At 57.8% G+C, this 12024-nt stretch overlaps 1 protein-coding gene across 5 annotated transcripts in view; it reads right to left on the bottom strand.

Moving 5' to 3' along the window:
* The window catches only part of ADGRL1 (adhesion G protein-coupled receptor L1), a 40676-nt gene extending 29607 nt beyond the window's left edge, over positions 1-11069 (bottom strand). The window contains exon 1 of one of the 5 annotated variants that reach the window (XM_036233807.1): positions 10813-11069. The gene's annotated coding sequence lies outside the window, so the exon portion shown is untranslated. The remainder of the gene's footprint in view (positions 1-10812) is intronic. The other 4 variants (XM_036233806.1, XM_036233805.1, XM_016162109.2 and 1 more) reach the window with 4 other exon arrangements.
* Positions 11070-12024: the final 955 nt, after the last annotated feature.

Here is a 12024-nt window from a genome sequence, read left to right as displayed (position 1 = left end):
TCTGCTCTCTGTCTATGACTCTATCTGCTCTGGAGAGTTCTTACATGAGAATCGCACAACATGGGGCCTTTTGTGTCTGGCTTCCCTCATGCAGCACGATATTTCCAAGGTTCTAGTTACAGCCTCTGTCACTGCTTCATTCCTCTTTATGACTAAGTAATATTCCATTGTGCGGATGGACCACATCTTGTTTACTATTTTATCCAGAGATGGACATTTGGGATGTTTCCACAAAGGGATCTTTTCAAAGACAATATGGACAGGTCACTCCCCAGCTTAAACCCCTAAAACAGCCCCGGTTCCAGGGCCTGCAAGGCCACACATGCTCTGACTCCCACCCCTTCCCCCTGCCCCAGCCACTGGATTCCCATGAGACCCCATCCTGTCCCTCATTTTCGCACCCCTTAGATCTCAGCTCAGATGTGCGCTCCTCAGAGGTGCGGATGGGACTCCAAAACCACGTATCACAGCACCTTGTAGTCAGTGCCTGTCCCTCCAGCCCCTGCCACCCTGTAACCTCCTGTGTTTCTGTTTTCCTCTTGGTAATCAAATGGGGATACCTCAGAGGATAGCTGTGCGACAAGAAAAATTCATACATGTGAAACACTCAGGGCCATGCCGGGCGCACAGGGAGTGTAAAGTGTCCCCCGCAGCAATCGTCACCACTGATCATGTCTCTGGCGTGTGATTTTACCTGTCCTCTGTGGATTTATTTTGTACTTCCAGGAGAACAGAAGCTCCCGAGGTCATCTACTGGTGCTTAGACATGTAGTAGGTCCTCAAACAAATATTTACAGAATGAACGAAGGTAGGTGGTTAAGGACAGGGTGGGGCGGGGTGGGAGTGGAGATGACAGCTGGAGATGGAGCATCTGCCCCATGACCTTGGGGGCCAACCCTGGCTCACGCAGCCTAGGCCTATTGCCTTGGGGACACAGACAGTGTTCCCTGCAGGCTTCCCGCTTCTCCCTGGGATCCACTCCCTGGAGCAGCTCCTCCAGGAAGCCCTAGGAAGCCCCAGGCACCGCCAGAACTGGCCCCAGCTCAGGAGCTGGGCACTGCGACTCCTGTTCCCTCCTTTCCTGGCCTAATTGCATGCTTGCCCCTCTCTGGAGGGTTCTGATTGCTGCCTGATACCCACCTAGGTGGGGAGGCTAGGCATGGGTAGGTGGGACCCACCTGGGAGACTCAGGCCTGATCATCCCTAAAGCCTTGAGGGGGATATCATGGATTGAATTGTGTCCACACCAAAAAAGAAACATTCAAGTCCTATCCCCCAGGACCTCAGGACGGAGACAGGGTCTTTAAAAGAGGTAATCGAGGTACAAAGAGGTCATTATGGTTGGCCAACAGAACAGATGTTCTTATAAAAAGGGGAGATTTGAACAAAGACATGCACACACCAAGAAACCTACATGAAGACAGAGAAAGAATCAGGGTGACACTTCTACAAGCCAAGGAACACCAAGGACTGCCAGCAGCCACAAGAAGCCAGGGGAGAGGCCTGGGACAGATTCCAGCCTCAGAGCCCCCAGAAGGGACCACCCCTGACAACATCCTGCCCCTGGACTTCCGGCCTCCAGAACTGCAAGGCAATACATTTCTGGTGTCGAAGCCGCCCAGTCTGGGGTACTTTGGCACAGCAGCCTTAGGAAAGTCACATGTGGAGGGTGGAAGGCAGAGATGGGGGCAGGGCTCTGACCCACACAACTTCCAGGAACCTTCTACAAACCTCGGGGGTGGGGGTTGTAGGGCTTTTGGGATCTCCAGTAACCAAACCACCCAGGATGTGAGGCACGGCAGTCTGTGCCCCATGCTGAGCACCGTGCACATGTATCTCATTTAACCCTCGTGAGAACATAGTAAACGAGGGGGGTACCCACATTACACAGATGAAGAAAGTGAGGTCCAGGGGTACCCGACTGGCAAAGGGGCTTTGAGCCCAAGCAAGTTGGGCCCCCTGGCTGGAAACAGGGAGCTGGGGAGACCTGGGACCCAGGAGAGCCCCTCCTCAAGGTCCCTGCTGCATTTGTGTGACTGAGCATCCACAGAGATAGACAGGCATAGAGGTTCTACACCCACAGAACCAGTGAGCCTGCACCTGCATCGATCCCACCTGGAGCCTCAGAGGATTTGGATGACCCCAACTGAACCCATGGGAAATAGAGTTCACTGTCCTCATGCCAAGAGGACTGGGCCCCAGGTGTCTTCTACTCCTAGGTCATGTGGGTTGCCCACCTGCCTCATACCTGCCTCAGTGTTTGCACCTGAGCCCCACTTCGATCTCAGGTCAAGCGGGGGTACAGCGGGCATCCCAGGGGCAGGTGATGCAGCCTTGGATGTCCTGGGATGGGGAGGGGAGTTGACAGGAGGAGAACCAGCTGCTGAAGAAGGGGCACCTCTGGCCTGTCCTATAGTAAGGTTGCCATGGCAACCCTCTGTGCTGGAGTAGGTGGGAGTCTGAGTCTGCGGGCAGGGTGCTGACAGGGGGGCCCTGGGCTCCTCACTGCCCTGCCCTGCCCCAGCACACCAGAGTCTCCTGCCTCTTGCTCTCTTCTCAGCAGACTGATTCCTACCAAACGCAGCATCCTGAGAGCTCAGCTCCACAGTCCCACCTCCTCCCAGAAGCCCTCAGGCATGATAGGTGGGGAAGCAGCAGGCCCTGGGGTAGGTAGGACTAGGCTCAGTGGCCTCTCTGAGCCCGTTTCCTCATCCCTATGCCAGACTAACAGATCTACCTTGCACAGATGGAACAACTGCCCAGCACATGGCCTTCCCTCAGGAAGGGGACAGTGGGCTCAGGGAGGGCAGGGTCCTGGCTGCCAAACATTCAGCTCTACCCCCCACCCCATTGTTCCACATTTCAGCAGCAGGCAGCTGGTCCCCCCAGGTGCTCAGGAATCGTAGTCAACCTGGACCCCTCTCTTCCTCTCACACCCACATCCAACCACAGCAGCTCCCCCTTCGGAATATGCTCACTTAGACCTCTCCGTGGTCTAGCCCCATCATTCCCCCCTGCAACAGCATGGTGGCCCCCTCGCAGGTCCCCCAGTTCCTGCTCTCATGGCCTCCACAGCAGCCAGAGGGCGCTTGTGAGCATCTGAGTCCGGGCCCGCCCCTCTAAAGCTCAGAATACCTCATGGCTCCCATCTTACTCACAGCGACAGCCCAAGTCCCCCCACAGGCTGCAAGGCTCTGCACTCTCTGTCCTGTCGCCTCCTTGCTCCTATCTCCTTGCTCACTCAGCTTCTGTTTTCCTGGTGCAAAACACCAGGCAGTCCTACCTCAGGGCCTTTGCATGAGTTGTTCACTCTTCCCCAGCTACCCACACAGCTCCTCCGTCACCTTCTTCAAGCCACTGCTGGCCCCAGCCCTCCTACATCTTGTTCTGGCTTTGTTTCTCCACGGCACTCATTGCTAGCATGCCAGCCATGGATTTTACTTATTTGCTTACTATTTCTCTCCCATTAGATGTCAGTGCCACAGGGTGGTGTTTGCCTGTCAGTGGGCAGATTTAAAAGGTCACTCCGGCTGCTGAGTGACACTAAACTACAGGGAAGTGGAGGCTGTTCAAAGCATCCCCTTCCCCTAGTGGCCTCCTCCCTGGTCTCCCCCATCTATCTGCCACTCCCGCCCCATCCCATCTCCACCCTGCAGCCAGAGTTATCTTTGCAAAACTACCCCATCGCATTCCTCCTTGTATGCAATCCCCCATGGCTCCCTATTGCCTCACTGCCTAACATGGAGTCTCAGGCCTTAGTTTCCTGCTACCTTGTCATCACCTTCTCTACTCTGGCCTCCTAAGGTGCCTGTTCTCTGCTCACACACAGTCCTGGGCCTCCCACCCCTCCTCCCTTTCCTTCCCCAAAGGCTCCGCCCACCAGGACTGTGCAGATCTCTCTCATACCCACATTTGCAGCACACTGGGCCTGCACCTTGTGCTCCCCTAATCGGATTTGGAGTCTGCTGTTGATCATTTGTCTTTCCTACCCGCTGGGGACTCTGCAGGGAAAGTTCCACCACAGTCACTTGATGTTCTTTTGCATCCCCAGCCCTGGGCCAGGAGCAGATACTTGTTAATTTGTTTAATGAATGAAATCAAAACAAACCCAGAGAACAAGTGGTCCATTCAGTGGATAGTTACCCAGTTCCCACTGGGTCACAAATGCTTTGGTGGAAAACCCAAAAGGGAGGCCCAAAAGGGAGAGATGGTGTGTGTGTGTGTGTGTGTGTGTGTGTGTGTGTGTGTGTGTGGAGTGGGTATATGTAGGTGGCACAGATGGGGTGGTCGGGAACACCTCACTGAGGTGACATTTTGGCCAAGGTCTCAAGGAGGTGAGCCATCTAGGTACCTAGGGAAAGAGGATCTCGGGCAGTAGAAACAGCATGCGCAAAGGCCCTGAGGCAGGATGTGGAGTATAACTACAATCAGGTAAGAGAGGGTTGAGTGGGACGAGGTGAGGGCTGGGGTGGGGAGTTACAGGGCAGAGTATGCAGGGCCTGTGGGCCTCAGGAAGGACTTGAACTTTTTTCTAAGTGAGGTAGGAGCCACGGAGGTTCTGAGTAGAGGAGAGATGAGCCTGTCAAGTGTTTACAGATTCCTGACAGCAAGGGGAGATCAGACCGTGTTTGCGGGGGTAGTTGCTGAGAGTGGTGAGTGCTCCCCACCACCACCCTCTTCTATCGTCCCTGTCTACCCACTGTCAAAACCAGAAACCGGCAGTTTCTCCCAACCTCCCTTTCCTCGGCCCTCCAGCCAATCATCCACCTAATCATGAAAACTCTAACTTGAAAACCCCACATCAGTCCAGCTCTAATGTCTCAAGGTCACCACTGGAGCCCTTGATGTGACAGCTGCTGTGGCCTCCTTTTCCTGCTAGCCTCCTGGCCTCCCTTCCTGCCCTCTGCAGTTCTCTCCCATGTAGCAGCCAGAGGGAGCTCATGCTGGACATTGAGACCCTGTCCCTTGACCGCTCCACATGCCTTCCCAGCCCTGTGGACAAGTAGAAATGCACTCAGTCTTTTGACCCGCTACACCAACCTCCTGTCTCCTCTCTGTGCGCCCAGCCATCAAACATCTTTCCTTTTCCCCTTTGAGCCACTACTCCTCCCCGGTCCAGACTGCAGCTGAGAAGTCCCCTCCTCCATGAAGCCCTCCCTGACTTGCAGGCTGTCCAGGCACCTCCTCCGTGCTCCCCACCATGGAGGGTGATACTACAGTGCCCTGTGGTCTGTTTCCGCACCAAGGTGTCCACTGTCTGGCCCCAAGCCCCATACTCTGGGCTCAGCAGGGCAGAGCTGTAAACAGTCACAGCAGCCAGAACCAGAAGCAGAGGGCATGGAAGAAGGCTCTAGGCCTTCTGCTCCCGCCAGATGCTGGCGGAGAATGGAGGGAGAGGAAGATGGTGCCAGCACCCTTAAGTTCCAGGGTTCTGGGCTTGAATCCCGCTGTGCTCATGTCAGGCCGTGGGGTGAGGCCCCACATTACTCCCCTGCACTGTCTCTTCACCGGGGAACCAGACAGAAGCTCGATATGTAGACTATAGGGCTTAGAAATAATATTCCACAACTCCACATACCTTTTTTAGAGCACCTACTATGTGCCAGCCATTTAGTAGGTGCTGGACAAACAGCTGTGAATTCTGTGGTGTACCAGTGTTGTGGAAAGCCCAACATTTCAGCAAAGTTCTGTGAGGTGTCTAAGGGAGAGAAAACTATTCCAGGAAGACACAGCTGTACAAAGGCCGACTCGGGGCTGGCCCGTGCACGTCTGAAGACCAGTGAGGAAGCCAGTATGATCAGTGGGGAGTGAGTGCACGAGTGGAAAGACGTGAAGGCAGGGAAGTGACAGGGACAGGCTATACTGGACTCAGCTCAAATGGGGCTGCTAAGGGAGCACCCACAGGTGCTGCAACGTACACTACCAAGGGCAATTTGGATGCACTCTTGGGTATGAGTTGGCCACCTATGTCCTCATCACAGCCTATTTTTGTATAAAAGGTGAATTAAGTAAGGATGATTTTGCCACTTTTAAAGGGTTGAGAGGAAGCGGCAGAGGAAGAATATGCCAAGAGCTGGTAAGCAACCCGCACAAGTCTCCAATTCTTATCACCTGGCCCTTCAAAAAAGTCTGCCGACCCCTGATCTATGGAAGCAGTCTTGACCCAAGGTGGAAGTGTGTGTGTGTGGCGGGTGGGGGGGGGGGATGATGACTTTGCCCTCTACCCCAGACCATTTGACAATGTCTGGAGACATTTTCAATTCACTATTGGGGTGTATGCATAGGGGGGATGCTACTGGTATTTAGAGCATGGAGACCAGAGATGCTGCTAAAAGTCTCTCGATGCACATGACAGCTCTCCACAAAGAATGATGGCCCCAAATGTCAGGACTGCCATGGCTGAGAGACTCTGCCCTGGTCCCCTCGCCTGCACCACCTTACCTGCCTGCACCACCTCCCCATCAGCAGACAAAGAGTCCCACCTGACTTCCTGGGTATCTTTAGCTTCTGAGGGAGGGGCCCTATTTTTAGCTTTGGGGGGCAGGGCTATTTTTAGCCTCCACATCTATTTATTGAGATTTTTATCTCCCTCAAATTTTGGAGTTGGAGGGGTGGCAGGGGGCCTCTGCCTGGTTAGTTCCCCAGGTCCAGAGCAGACTAAAACAATGGGTCCTATCCCATGAGAGACTAGGTCAGTAACCCTGGAGGAGGGGGGGAAGGGCTGCTTAGGTTTTGAACTTGGGGTCCTCATTCCCCGCTCTGAGCTCTAAACTCTGTAGGGCACACAGCCCTACAGGGAAATTGCCTGCCTGCTCAGACACCCTTACCCACAAGCACCATGAGGCCACCTCAGAGACAGTCTGCCTCAGAGACAGGTGTCCCAGGGGATAGGTGCAGAGCTGGTCTAGCCCAGGCCCCGAGGGTAGCCTTCAGTTTCCCCAAGGGAGCTGGGACAACTGGGAGCCTTAGCTGTGCACAGCCATGGGAGTCACCTGGAGGTCTCTGGTCTTTTATGAGGCCCCTCTCCCACTCAGGTAAGATTTCTTAAACACCTACTTACTGTGGGCCAGGTATGAGTCTAGGCACTTGGGATCCCAAAACAAACCAAGTCAAACTGCCTGAGCACTTGGATCCTGGTCAGGCAGATGTAATAAATGAGAAGATTACAGTGTGCGAAAAGCCATCCATGCTACAGAAAGTCAAGAGGTGGGTAGCAGGCTGCAATTTTAAACAGGCTGCATGAGGTAAAACTTACTGGGGAGGTGACATTTGAAGCAGATGAGGGACCAAAAGCTCTGCAGATGTCTGGGTGTGGCCCCAGGTGGACGGACAGCCAGTACAAAGGCCCTGGGGTAGAATTATGCTTTGCACGTTGTGACTTGCAGCAAGGAGAGAGAAGACAAGGGGGAAGAGGTAACAGGGAAGATTTTGCTGGGTCAGAGCCGAGGATGCCCCATGCCTGGGACTACTGTAGTGCCAAGACGCAGGGGTTGCTGCTTTCCAATTCTGGGGCTGAGACCCTGGCTGCTCTGGAGGGGGAGACACAAGCCCTCTCCCCGGCTCCTGTAACTTGACTGGAATCACTGATGTGTCACTAGACTATGAGCTCCATGAGGACAGGACAGAGGCACTGTCCTATGGCATCCCCGACATGGCGCCTGATCGAGAAGGCACTCGGCAATAGTCACAGATTGCATAAAGAGGTGACCCAGCCTTGCTCCACTGAACCTGATGCACGCACCTGGGCACATGCCTGAAGGTGCACACAGGGTACAGACAGCTGCTCACACTTGGAGACACGTGGGCGCGCACACACACACACACACACACACACACACAGGGCCAGCCCTTCTGCAAAACTCACAAACACCAGCACAAAGTAGACTCCTATGAACATACTACCAGCTTGATGACACGTGGCCACATACATTGGCTCAGCCAGGTCACCATCTAAATCACTCATGGAACAGATACAAACAGATACAGACTGATGGGGGCAGTGAGATTCACTCCTACCCTGGGACTCCACCTTCTTCTTTTGGGCAAATAAGACTCAGCCCAGAAAAAATGCTGGCTCTCTCAGGCACCTCCAGAGTCACTGGGGTCAGGTCCTGGTTCCAGACCTAGGCGACCCCTACTTCAGGAGCCCCTCCCCCTTCTTCCTCATGAAGGGGCCTGGAGGAGGGGAAGTGTCTGGCATCTGGAAATCAGATCCTGAGAGGAGCCCACACAGAAACCAGAGCCTTCCGTATCCTTGGCCACCCGTCTGGCTGGAGAGGTAGGAGGGAGCAGAGATCACGACGGAGCCCCCAGTGCCAGCTGGTGGGCACAGCGGGAATCCCACTCCTATTCCCCTCTAGGGGTACCCTCTCCAGGGCAGAGAAGCGGAACCTCCTAGGGCTGAAGCAACACATGCTCTCCCGCCAGCCATGGGGCGCCCAGGGAGGGCACTCCGGGAGGACGCACTCAAGAGACAGAGATGCAACACAGCCCTTCATGCAGGTGGAGCTGCCCCAGCCTGGAGCCCAGACCTCGATGCAAAGACTCAGGAGCAGCCCAGGCACCCACCGGCCCCTCCCCCACATACCCACAGGGTTCTCTTTGGCCCCCCAGGAGAAGGGGCTCCCCAGAGCAGGCTGGGAATAGAACTGGGCTTGGAATCTGCTGCCTTCTACCTCCTCCCTGCAGGGCCTGCGGCCCAGGTGGGCTGGTTCCCAGCTCCCCGCCTTCCCCCCACCCTGGGCGCCATCTCCACGCCCAAGGGCAGGCATCAGCAGGGGTGACTGAGCCTTACACCAGTGGGGGTTGGGACCTGTGCCGGTGGAGGGAGGGCAGGCCTAACAGGGCGTCCATGAGCAGAAGCGACAAGCTTGGGGTGGGCCAAGGCACTGCAGGAGGTCACCAAGGGACAGGAGGAAGATGGTGATGCCAGCAGCAGGGCTGGCGCTCACATGTGCACACGTTATGTGGCTCGGTGTGACTGCCGCCAGCCAGGGATCGAATTAGTTCCCTTTTCCTCTTTCCAGATGATTTTTCATCTCTGTAATTAATGGGCAAGTCAGTTCTGAACGGCATGGCAGGCAAATTGCTAGTTAGGAAAATCACGGATAATTTTCTCGATATGATAATGAAGGTTGTATTCCTTCTCTTATTCTCCCCGTTTTCATCCTACTTTTAAGTAATAAATTCAGCATTAGTGGGAGGGGAGTGGGGAGGAAGAAGAAGTCACCTGGCCCCACAGCTGGGGCCTGACCCAGGCCCACCCAGAGTCCTCAGCCCCTGGCTACTGAGCAGGCAGAGAGGATGAGAGATAGGGACCCTCTGTAGGGCACCCTGACATCCCAATAATCAATTCAGGGCTTAGGAGTAGGGTGCCAGCCCCAGGCTATTAGCCAAGGTGAAGAGGTTGGGTCTGCGGTCAGGTTACAAGCTTAGGTCCTCCCTTGGGGTGCTGGAGAGGGAAGCGGAGACCAAAGGCCTCTCCCTAAGCAGTGCCAGGTCAACAGGCCCAAAGCACACATCCACTCTCAGGTGTTCCCCACACCTGTCGTCAAACTGTCCAAAGCACTCTCAGCGATGACTCTGGTAGCAGCTGAGGAAACCGTGCAAACAGAGAGAGGAAGAGGAAGAGAGTGAGAGAGAAAGAGGGAGAGGGAGAGAGGGAAAGAGAGAAAGAGAGGCAACCAGCCATCTTGGCAGCCATTTTGAACCCCTCCCCCTGCTCCCCCAGGCACACCACATGTTTGGATGTGGGCAGACAATCCCAGGCTCCGGGTCCTGCAGAAGCCAGGAGGAAAGGGGCCCTGCCTCACCACTGGGATGGAAGGACACCCACGCAGCTGCTATGGTTGGGGGTGGGGGGACCAGGAAGGTACAGTGAGTTACGTGCTGGGTAGGGATGGGGCTGGATGCTGACCTAGACTGAAAGAGTAGGTACAGGAACGTTGCTGGGGGCCATGTGTAGGCAGGATGCTGTCTTCAGATGGGAGCCAGGGGTGCCCTGGAGGGGCATTTTCTGGCGACTGCTGGAGCGCACACAGCCCACCCCACCCTTTTCTGGCCCAGACTTCTGTCCCAGGACCTCAAGATGGGAGGATGAGAATTGAACCCCCTACCCCCACCGCAAAACCTGGTGGAGGAGGAGGGCTCGCCCTCTAAGCCCCAATCTGCTGGATCAAACCCGACAGCCTCCCATGCTTAACCGGGTACCACGGAGAAAAGATACTGCCAGACTGCACCTCTCCTCCTGGCAGAGGAGACCAGACAGACCCCTCCCGATACCCCGCGCCTCTGCCTCCCAGAGAAAAACAACCCCCAGCCCAGCATCCTGCGATGTCAGCCCCCGACACAGCTCTTCCGAGGCCCGGGGCCCGCGCGCGGCGCGCACACGCACCCTCTCGGCTCACACCCAGACACCTACACAAACAGGGCGCCAAGCACCCGCGCGCACACGCACCGGGGACACGCAAGCACCGCCGCGCCGCTTCCCCACAAAGGCTAGTGCGCGCGCGGGCACACGCAGCCACGCGCGGGCACACTCGCGGTCCCCTCCCCCCGCCGGGCCCCCGCGGCCGCCCATCTGCACCCCCGCGCCCCTGGAGCTCTGTGGGGGCCGCCTCTCCCTGCCTCCTCGGCGGTGGGGGTGAGGTCGCGACCACCCTCGACTCCACTCTCGCTCAGGTGCGATGACCCGCGGCTCCAGCATCCCCTCCCCCTTCGCGGCCCGGACAGGCCCCGGCTACCGTTCTCCCCACCTCGGCCTGCACACCTGGCCCAGGTGCGGCGTTCCCTTCGCCTTGGACCCACACTCACCTGTCCAGCGCCGCTCTGGGGTCGGTCCTGCGCTTCTTTCCTGCGGCTCCGCGAAACCGGGCCCCCTGCCCGGCACATCTCCCGGAACCGGGACGGAGAGAAATGGGTGATGGGTGGTGGGGCGAGGGCGGCCTCTGTGTCCCCTCCTTCCCCTGGCCCAACACTGCCGCCACCAACCAAAAATTTAAAAAAAAGAAAAAGAAAAGAAAAAAAAAGGGATCACAGCTCCAAAGGCAGCCCCCTCGCGGCGGCAGCGGCAGCGGCTCGGGGCTGGGGGCGAGCGAGTCCGCGCCCCTCCCGGGGAGGGAGGCGGCAGAAGCGCTGGGCGGAGGCGGTGTCAGAGCTCCGGGGGCTGGGGCGAGGCGGAGCCCCCCGAGGCGGCGTCGGCCGCGGCCCGCATCTCCCCCGCAGCTCTGCAGCCCCGACGGAGGTGGCACGTGTGCGCCCAGGCGACTTCCCAGCCCCCTCCGACGGCAGCAGCGGCGGCCGAAGGGTTAACGGGGCAGCAGGGGCGCCCCTGCAGCCCCCCGCCACCCGGCGGCGCCACTCGCGGGCCCGCGCGGCCCCATCCGCCGGGGCCTCCTCGGCAGACGGCGGGGAGGGGGCGCCGCAGCGCCGACAGCTCCCGCGCCGACGGCTCGGGCTCCCCGCAGTGGCCGCGGGGGGCTCGGGTCGCGGGGCGGGCGGCGCGGAGCCTGGCGGGGGCGCGGCTGGAGGCGGGCGCGGCGGCGTCGCGCCCCCGGGGCGACCGGAGGGGGGGCGCCGGGCCGGGCCCGTGGGCACCGCAGGACGCACGGACCGAGCCGGCTCCGGGCACCAGCAATGACAAGCCGCCTGCTCTCCCCGCTCCCCGGCGAACCAGCTCCGGGAGGGGGACGACGGCCGCGCGCAAAACCCGGTCCGGAGCCGCCACCCGGGACCGGCCGCCGCAACCTGCCCTGCGCACCAAAGGCCGGCCCAAAAACCCGGGATGGAGTTTCTACCCCTAGCCTTCTCCAAGCCCTCTGGAAAAACGGGGAGAGGGAAGGCGACGTGCTGGGTACCAGCGAAGGAACGGGGATTGGGGGAGGGGATACGGGCGCCAGTAAGACCTGGAGCGGATTATGCAGGCTGGGAAGTAGAAGGATGGGTGAAGAGCCTGGAGAAGCGAGAAATGGGGAGATCTGGAAGGGGTATGCAAAATCCGGGTCGGATTACTCCGAAGGGAGGAAC

The sequence above is a fragment of the Rousettus aegyptiacus genome, unplaced genomic scaffold, assembly GCF_014176215.1.
Source record: "Rousettus aegyptiacus isolate mRouAeg1 unplaced genomic scaffold, mRouAeg1.p scaffold_m13_p_16, whole genome shotgun sequence".
Taxonomy (NCBI): domain Eukaryota; kingdom Metazoa; phylum Chordata; class Mammalia; order Chiroptera; family Pteropodidae; genus Rousettus; species Rousettus aegyptiacus.
Note: the sequence above shows the minus strand (reverse complement) of the source record. Positions and strands in the feature narration are given on the sequence as shown.